The following is a 10097-nucleotide window of genomic DNA, read 5'->3' as shown; positions in this document are numbered from 1 at the left end:
CTACTTGGGAAGCTGAGGCAGGAGAATCGCTTGAACCTGGGAGGCGGAGGTTGCAGTGAGCCAAGATCACGCCATTGCTCTCCAGCCTGGACAACAAGAATGAAACTCCATCTCAAAAAAAAAAAAAAAAAAAAAAATGAAATCCTGGTTAAGGGTGAACTACTGTATTTGGAAATAGGGTCTTTGCAGATATAATTAGTTAAGGATCTTGAGGCAAATTTATCCTGGATTTAGGGTGGGCCCTAAATCCAATGCCTAGTGTCCTTATAAGAAGAGAAGACACACACAAATGAAAAGAGGCCATGTGAAGATGGGAGTGAAAGTTGCAGTTATGCTGCCAGAGGGCAAGGACTACCTGGAATCTCCAGAAGTTGGAAGAGGCAAAGGATTCCTCCCTCCATAGAGCCTTCAGAGGGAGCATGGCCTTGCTAACACCTTGATTTCAGACTCCAGAAATGTGAGAGAACAAATTTTGGTTGTTTAATTGTTACAGCAGTCCTGGGGAATTCAGACATGGATAAAAGTGTACAGTGAAATCTGAGTACCAAGCACTCAAGACTTTGATAAGATTACTTAGAATTGACGCAGGAATTCTGAGAAAGACGTCTGTAGTCCAGTGGCAGTCTTTTTATCTTTGCTAAACTATAATGATACTGCATGGATAGATGAAACTCAGACCTCTGTTAATCCCATAATCCTACTTCTTGATTTTTAAATACCACATCTACATTTCAACAATTGATTTCATTATGCCAGAGGTGTTTACAGTTAGTAAGATTATAACTGATTTGCATTTTCATCTGCTCCTCTGCTCGTCTTGAGCAGTAGTTACTGAATGACAGGAGAAATGTTCAAAGCCAAACAGATGAAGAAGAAACAAAAAAACTGGATGGGTATCTCCCCTCAAAAGCTACTCAAGAATGGAGGTTTGGTCTTGTTCTTAGCTTTACACCATTTTATATCCTAATAAAGGCTTTCCAGTTGGCTGGGCATTGTGGCTCACCCTGTAATCCCAGCACTTTGGGAGGCCGAGATGGGAGGATTGCTTGAGGCCTGGAGTTGGAGGTCTGCCTGGTCAACCCCATCTCTTTAAAAACAACAACAACAACAAAAAAACCATCTCTTAAAAAAAAAAAAAAAAAGGTTTTCCAGTACCTTTACACTAAGTCAGTGACATACTGATTACATTTTGGTCTTAGGAGCTGACTACTTCTTTAAAAAAATTGAGGTGAAATTCACATAAAATTAACCATTTTAAAGTGAACAGGTCAGTGGCATTTTGCCATTAAATGTAATGGCAAAAACTGCAATTACTTTTGCACCAACCTAATAATGCATTCAGTGTTGGGCAGGCACAACTGCCTTCTTTTTTCAGATGTTTTTGCAGTTTTTTTGTGTGTCTGGCTTATTTAATGTTTTTGCAGTTCATATGACAATAATACTCCATTGTGTATATCACAATTTGTTTATTCGTCTTTTCTCTTTTTTTTTTTTTTTTTGAGACGGAGTGTCGCTCTTTCACCCAGGCAGTACTGCAGTGGTGCCCTCTCGGCTCACTACAAGCTCCACCTCCAAGGTTCATGCCATTCTCCTGCCTCAGGCTCCCAAGTAGCTGGGACTACAGGTGCCTGCCACCACGCCCTGCTAATTTATTTATTTATTTATTTATTTATTTATTTTTTTTTTTTTAAGTAGAGACGAGGTTTCACTGTGTTAGCCAGGTTGGTCTCGATCTCCTGACCTTGTGATGTGCCCGCCTCGGGGCCTCCCAAAGTGTTGGGATTACAGGCGTGAGCCACCGCACCTGGCCTGTTTGTTCATCTTTCGGTGAATACTTGTGCTATTTTTACTTGTTTTTTTTTTTCCTTTTGAGACGGAGTCTCTCTCTCTCACCCAGGCGGGGGTGCAGTGGCATGATCTCAGCTCACTGCAAACTCTGCCTCCTGGATTCAAGTGATTCCCCTGCCTCAGCCTCCCAAATAGCCGCGATTAATAGATGGGTGCCACCACGCCCGGCTAATTTTTGTATTTTTAGTAGAGATGGGGTTTTGCCATGTTGGCCAGGCTGGTCTAGAACTCCTGACCTCAGGTGATCTGCCCGCCTCAGCCTCCTGAAGTGCTAGGATTACAGGCATGAGTCACCGCGCCCAGGCTACATTTACTTTTTGTTGTGAAGGGTGCTATGAACATGTGTGTGTACATGTGTATTTATACCAGTTTCCAATTCTTTTAGATACATAAGAGTAGAAGTACTGGGTCATATGGTAGTTCTACATTTAACTTTTTGAGGAACTACCAAACTTTTCCACAGCAGAACCATTTTACATTTCCACCAGCAATGCACAAAGCTTCAAATTTCTCCACATTGTCACTGACATTTGCTAATTTCCTGTTTTTTATTATTATAGCCGTGCTACTGGGTGTGAAGTTGATACCTCATTGTGGCTTTTATTTGCATTTTCCTAAAGACCAGTGATGTTGAGCATCTTTTCATACGTTTATTAGCCACTTAGACATTTTTTTTTTTTTTTTTTCCGAGACGGTGTCTCGCTCTGTTGCCCAGGCTGGAGTGCAGTGGTGTGATCTCAGCTCACTGCAAGCTCCGCCTCCTGGGTTCACGGCATTCTCCTGCCTCAGCCTCCCGAGTAGCTGGGACTGTACACACATGCCACCATGCCTGGCTAATTTTTTTTTTTTTTTTGTATTTTTAGTAGAGACCGGGTTTCACTGTGTTAGCCAGGATGGTCTGGATCGCCTGACCTCATGATTTGCCCGCCTCGGCCTCCCAAAGTGCTGGGAGTACAGGCGTGAGCCACTGCACCCAGTCTGATATCTTCTTTAGAGAAATCCTTTGCCCATTGTTTTTGTTGTGTTTTGAAGTGGCGTCTTGCTGTGTTGCCCAGCTTGGCCTGATCTCCTGGGCTCAAGTGATCCTTCTGCCTCAGCCTCCCCTGGAGCTGCCTTTGCTCATTTTTTAATCAAGTTTTTTGTCTCTGTTGTTGAGTTGTTTTGATAATGTTCTTTGACACACCAAAGCTTGAAATTTTGGTTAGGTCTAGTTTATTTCCTCTTTTATTGTTCTTTTTTTTGTTTTCTTTTTCTTTTTTAGTATTGCTCTTGCTTTTGGTGTTGTGTCTAAGAATCCATTGCCAAATCTAAGGCCATGAGTATTTCCTCCTTTGTTTTCTTCTAAGACTATTATGGTTTTAGCTCTTATAATTAGGTTTGGATCCTTTTGAGTTAATTTTTGTACATGGTATGAGGTATTGGGTCCAACTTCAGTTTTTTGCATATTGGTATCGAGTTGGCCCAGCACGATTTGTTGAAAAGACTCTTATTTTACCAGCTACTTTTTGACACTGCTATAACATACCCTAGTGGTGGTCAGTTCTAGGACCTAGGTTTTCCAGCTGTGATGCATCAAACCCCTAGGTGTGTAATTTGCACTTCCAAGAGAGGACAGCTTCATCCTAATCTGATTATGTTTATCATACACCTGAAGGGGAGACAATGCTATCTTGTTAGGATATAGCTTTCCGTGGTGTCTAGGAACAGATATGTTAGGTGTCAGTGTAGAGATGGTTCTTAATTGTCACATAGATATGTTCTCCAAGCAACTTCAGACATGTACTGTATTGTGAAAAGTGCATTGTCTAAATAGAAAAAAGAGACTTAGACTTTGTGCCCTAGCCAAAAATAATCTTCATCATACTTCTGTCCTGGGAAACCCTCTCCAGAGATTTTCATCTACATGTTATTGGTCAGAACTGTGTGAAAGGGCTACACTTAGCTGGACATGCCTTTGGGAAGTGAGAATTTTGCTTTCCATCCTGTATATAGAGAAGGCAAAAGAGAAGATTGGGAAAATGCAGAGTGAAACAATTGTTGATAGTAATCTGCCACAGAGACAGACCTGTTGAAATGTGTTTACACCATGGTGTTACTATTTTGTGTGACTGATAAATTTCAAGTTGCATTGGTTGTTGTAATTCCATGACCAAATAAACTCTTAAGATTCTCTAACAAAAGCATACCATACCATAGTTTTTAGTCAGTGGAGGCTAGAAATAACATGTTTACATCTGACCTCATATAACCGGGACTTTTTTAAAAAAACACTTTCTTGGGAGACACAGAGAAAGCCCTGGAAAAGAAGACAGATAAAAGCTTCAAACTGCCCCTGTCTCTCTATTTTGAAACAGATAAAAAAGAGTTACTAGCATTCATTAATTTATTCAATAACATAATTATTGTACACTGGGGATGCTAAGAATTTGCATTTCCGGCCAGGCGCGGTGGCTCATGCCTGTAATCTCGGCACTTTGGGAGGCCGAAGCAGGTGGATCGCGAGGTCAGGAGATCGAGACCATCCTGGCTAACACGGTGAAACCCCATCTCTACTAAAAATACAAAAAATTAGCCGGGCGTGGTGGCAGGCGCCTGTAGTCCCAGCTACTCGGGAGGCTGAGGCAGGAGAATGGCGTGAACCCGGGAGGCGGACCTTGCAGTGAGCCGAGATCGTGCCACTGCCCTTCAGCCTGGGGGACAGAGCGAGACTGCATCTCAAAAAAAAAAAAAAAAAAAAAAAAAATTGTGCATTTCCAAGCCAAAGTTATATGTGTGGTTTCACCATGCACTAACTAGTTTCATAACATCAGACATTGCTCTTTGATTTTAAAACCATTTTTATATACATTATCTTTGAATTCTCATAGTTCCTGTTAGGTAGAAAAGTAGGTGAAGAGGTTAAATAGCTTTCACATGTCCCGAGGATCGACAAAGCAGGAAATACAACCTAGGCTCTATTTGATGCTGAGAATGTGTCCTCAGTGTACTAATGTGACTGTTAACTAGAAATAATTTCTTTATTAAAGTTGTCAGAATCTTTCAGCTCCCTTTCCCACAACTCACTAAGATGGATGGGGCTGCAAAGGGCTCACATAGGTATAAAATGCCTTCAGATATGAGAATGCTAATGCAAGGAAGAGCATTAAGAGTGGATGGATCTATTTAATGTGTACATTGTAGTACAGTTAGCTCTGTCACAGATGACTGATGAGAACAAAGCTGGATGCAGACAGACTGGCTCTTTCTGAGAATCCGTGTGGTTCTGTCACACAGCATGGGTCAAACATTCGGCAAATGGGCAAAGGCTTCAGAGTACTGTTTTCTGAACAGAAGAGAGCTAAATTCAAGGAGCTGCTGTGAGGAAAAAGCAGGTGACTACTTGAGGCTAATTTGGTTGTGAGGACAGTAGTTCTAAGTTGAAGCCCACACACATAGCCTGATTTCTCCAAGAACCAAGAACCAAGATTACTGAGAAAACAATTCTAGCCTTCGCCAGGGTTCTGTTATATTTTGGATGATGGCCAAACTCTGGAATCACATGTTAGGGTCTTCATGAGCTCCCGTTGGCAGCTTTTCTAACCTCTTCTTCACTCTCACATACTCTCTAGACTCTAGCCACCAAACCCAAAATACCACAGGTGACAATTTGACTTTTTCTGTGCCTGTTTGGCCCTGTTATTTTTTTTCTGCCCAGAATACTTCTGTCCACCTAATAAATTATCCTTTCAAGTGTCAGCCCAAATTTCTCAGATCCCCAAACCATGCTGTGGTTCTGAAGTATCTTGTAACAGTGTTATAGTGGTTGCCCTGTCGCATCGGAACGTAGTTTGGCTCACTCAGCATGCATTTCCAACCATCCCCTTACTTAGATTCCTCTGCAAGGAAGTCAGTAGGCAAGATAATAGTACTTGCCTTCCCAGACTGTTGCAGCCAAGGGTGGCCACATAACATGGTTATGGCCAATGAGATTTAGCTCAGAGTTCCTGGGGAGGACTCCCTAGGATGAAATAAAAAACTTTTAAAGAAAAGTCTCTTTACACTTCTGGATTAGAAAGCAGGTGTAATCCCAGGAGATAGAGCAACCACGTGACTGAGAAAGAAAGTTATGATGGCTCAGAAATACTGAAGGTATCTGGCTCCTTGATGACATCTTTGAGTGGCTATTCCGTTCTAGACTGTCTTCCTCTTCATATGTGACAAGGGAAAAAAAGCCCCTATCATCTGTTACCCTTATTGGTCTAAACTATGGTTGGTACAGTTTTTTTCTTTTTTTTTTTTTTGAGACGGAGTCTCGCTCTCCCTCCCAGTCTGGAGGGCAGTGGCGTGATCTCAGCTCACTGCAAGCTCCGCCTATCGCATTCACGCTATTCTCCTGCCTCAGCCTCCTGAGTAGCTAGGACTACAGGCGCTCGCCACCATGCCCGGCTAATTTTTTGTACTTTTTTTTAGTAGAGACGGGGTTTCACCGTGTTAGCCAGGATGGTCTTGATCTCCTGACCTCGTGATCCACCCGCCTCGGCCTCCCAAAGTGCTGGGATTACAGGCGTGAGCCACCGCGCCTGGCCGGTACAGTTTTGCTATTTGAATCTGAAAGCATTTCTACCCCCGCTAGGTCTATAAAAGCTTTCAGAGTTTTACTCATTGTAGTTCCTGGGCCTCGCATGGATACATAAAACATTTGCAGAATAAAGAATGAAAATGGATTTAGCACCTCACGGTGCCTGCTATTTAGTAAATTTGAGTTTTCTTTGACCTTATCCGTGTGCTTATCATCATTCTATTTTAACATTGCTGAAATCAAGATTTGGCTGGGTATGGTGGCTCACGCCTGTAATCCCAGCACTTTGGGAGGCCAAGATGGGCAGATCACCTGAGGGCAGGAGGTCGAGACCAGCTTGACCGACATGGTGAAACTGTCTCTACTAAAAACACAAGAATTAGCCGGACATGGTGGCAGGTGCCTGTAATCCTAGCTACTCAGGAGGCTGAGGCAGGAGAATCGCTTGAACTCAGGAGGCAGAGGTTACAGTGAGCCAAGATCATGCCACTGTACTCCAGCTTGGGCAACAAGAGCAAAACTCTGTCTCAAAAAAAAAAAAAAAGAAAAGAAAAATCAAGATTTATTTTACAGTGGGGTAAGCATGTTTTACAGGATTTCATTTTATTCTCTTAAAGCTATTTAATCACTGATACATCTGAAAATCCAGTCTTTTAGAATCAAAGGAATATTGTATTACTTTAACTATCAAGAAACAAAGTGGGGCCTGGGTGCGGTGGCTCACGCCTGTAATTCCAGCACTTTGGGAGCTGAGGTGGGCGGATCACTTGAGGTCAGGAGTTCAAGACCAGCCTGGCCAACGTGGCAAAACCTCATATCTACTAAAAACACAAAAATTAGCCAGGCATGGTGGCGAACGCCTGTTATCCCAGCTACTTGGGAGGCTGAGATACGAAAATCGCTTGAACCTGGAAGGCAGTGAGCCAAGATCATGCCACTGTTCTCCAGCCTGGGTGACAGAGTGAGACTCTGTCTCAACAAGAAAAGAAACAAAGGGGGTTAGGGTCCAGTCTAAGGGTCAGGAAACCCAATGGCTTTGCTTTGTTTTGTTTTTTAAATATCTTAGGTGTTATAGTGCACAACTATAATCCCAGCACTTTGAGAGGTCAAGGAAGATCCCTTGAGCCCAGGAGTTCGAGACCAGCCTGGGCAACATAGGGATATTCAAAAAAAGAAAATTAGCCAGGTCTGGTGGCATAGCTGTAGTGCCAGCTATTTGGGAGGATGAAGTGGGAGGATCACTTGAGCCTGAGAGGTTAAGGCTGCAGTGAACCATGATCGTGCCACTGCACTCCAGCCTGGATAAGACTCTGTCTCAAAAAAATAAAAATAAATAAATATCGTGTCTCTAGTGCTCATCAAATAATGCTCCTTTCTCCATTCTGAGTCCAGAGATTGCAGCAGAGGCAGAAGCACAGTGAACATTTCTTTCTGACATGTGACAGAAAACTATATCATAGCAAAATAGGACGAGAATTTTAATATTTGGAGCCTACGTATTTCAGCACCTTTAGAAGAATACTTCCTTTAAACTTTATAGAAAACCTTTTATAATTTATGACAACCACCCAAAATGGCAGAATGAAGACGAAAGATAGAGGTGATTATATTTTATAGTTGTCTGTTTTAAGCAGGTTATCCTTCGGGTGGAAGACTGTACTGTTGTTTGCAGTTTTTTACTCTCCCCTTTTTCTGTAAGAGGACTGTTTTTATTTGCCCATGCACTTGACTTCTGGAGTATTATGTCCTCATTCAGTGATTTTGGAATTGGTTGTATGTCTATGTCATGCGTTGACCAAAGGGATATGATGAGCAGATGCAACAGATACCCACATCTAAGCAGAAGCTCAAGAGGCATCATGAGCTTTCTGTAGCTCTCTAGTTTCTGCTCTCTTCAGAGGCAGTATGTTCCAGATTGTGGCTGCTTCTTCAACCTGAGCCTGGGAATGGGAAGACAAGGGGAACAGAGCTACAGCGTGGACCAGAGAAACAGGCTATATGGTGGTATAATCCACTGAGATTTTAGAGTTGTTACCATGGCAAAGATGGCAAATATGCCTGGTAAAATAAAGGTAGGTTTTAAAATGTAAATTTAAATTAGCTAGTAGGTAGAATCTTAATATAATTCACAACTTAAAAGATGTGTATGATTCATCTTCACAGTGACTATACTTACAACTTAGATTTTGGATTTTATTTCCATTACCAATCTGAACCATTTGTACCTTTCAAAGTTGTACGGCTGGGTGTGGTGGCTCACATATCCAGCCTTTGGGAGGCTGAGGCAGGAGGATCACTTGAGGCCAGGAGTTCGAGACCAGCTTGGGCAACACAGTGAGACCTATCTCTATAAAAAATTAAAAAATTAGTTAGGTGTGGTGGTGCACACCTGTAGTCCCAGCTACTTAGAAGGCTGAGGTGGGAAGATGGTTTGTGTCCAGGAAATTGAGGCTGCAGTGAGCCGTGATTGCACCACTGCACTCTTCCATGGGCGACAGAATGAGGCCCTGTCTAAAGAACAACAGCAACAAATTGTACCAAGAGAATAGCATTTTCACTTTTTTGTTGTTGTTCGTTTTCTGTTTGTGTTTTTGTTTTTTTTAAAGACCAGGTCTCACTCTGTCACCCAGGCTGGAGTGCAGTGGCACAACCATAGCTCACTGCAGCCTTGAACACCTGGGTTCAAGAGATCCTCAGCCTCTCAAGTAGCTGGGACTACAGGCACACACCACCATGACTAGGATTCACTGGGTTTTATAGCATGTAAATTTTTTAGGGTTAGGAAAGTAAACATTTTAAATCCAGTTCTTGAAAACTTAACCTTTAATATCCTAAAAGTACATGGCTTATGTGCCTTTTGAACAGATTTTCAGTTTGGACCAGAACACTGGGGACGGGGGAGGGGTAATTCTGGAGAAATTCTTTAGAACAAGAGAAAACAGATCCTGTAAGATGAAAACTCTGGAACTTGATGCCATGGTTAGTTGGACATAAACAAGAGGTTAATTACACAAATCTATAATATGTATCTAAGCACATGTGCCATTATTGTGATTTTTGTATGCTCCTAGATTAAAAATACAACACTCTAGATATGCATGGACCCTAGACAAAATGTGTTTTAACTTAATTTTTTTTTTTTTTTTTTTTTTTTTTTTTTTTTTTTTTTTGAGACAGCATTTCCCTTTGTCACCCAGGCTGGAGTGCAGCGGCACCATCTTGGCTCACTGCAACCTCCACCTCCTGGGTTCAAGCGATTCTCCTGCCTCAGCCTCCTGAGTAGCTGGGATTACAGGCACCCGCCACCATGCCCAGCTAATTTTTTGTACTTTTAGTAAAGACGGGGTTTCGCCATGTTGGCCAGGATGGTCTCCAACTCCTGCCCTCAGGTGATCTGCCCGTCTCGGCCTCCCAAAGTGCTGGGATTATAGGCGTGAGCCACCGCGTCCAGCCAATTTAATTTTTAATTAAGAAACACATTGTCATCTTATATTCCTGAGCTCTGTGAGTTCTGCAAATCATTTCTTTTCTTTTTTAAACAGCTCTTTGGACAAGACTTTGACTTTAGGAAGCACTTAACAAAAGTATTTATTAAGTGACAATAAAGTTTATGAAGAGAGAATCTGTAGCTGACAAAGTGATTCAGCAGTGATGAATGTTTAGGAAAGAAGCAGAGTCTAATAGCAGTCAC

This window comes from Rhinopithecus roxellana, chromosome 14 (genome assembly GCF_007565055.1).
Source record: "Rhinopithecus roxellana isolate Shanxi Qingling chromosome 14, ASM756505v1, whole genome shotgun sequence".
Classification (NCBI taxonomy): domain Eukaryota; kingdom Metazoa; phylum Chordata; class Mammalia; order Primates; family Cercopithecidae; genus Rhinopithecus; species Rhinopithecus roxellana.
This window is presented reverse-complemented; position numbering follows the sequence as displayed.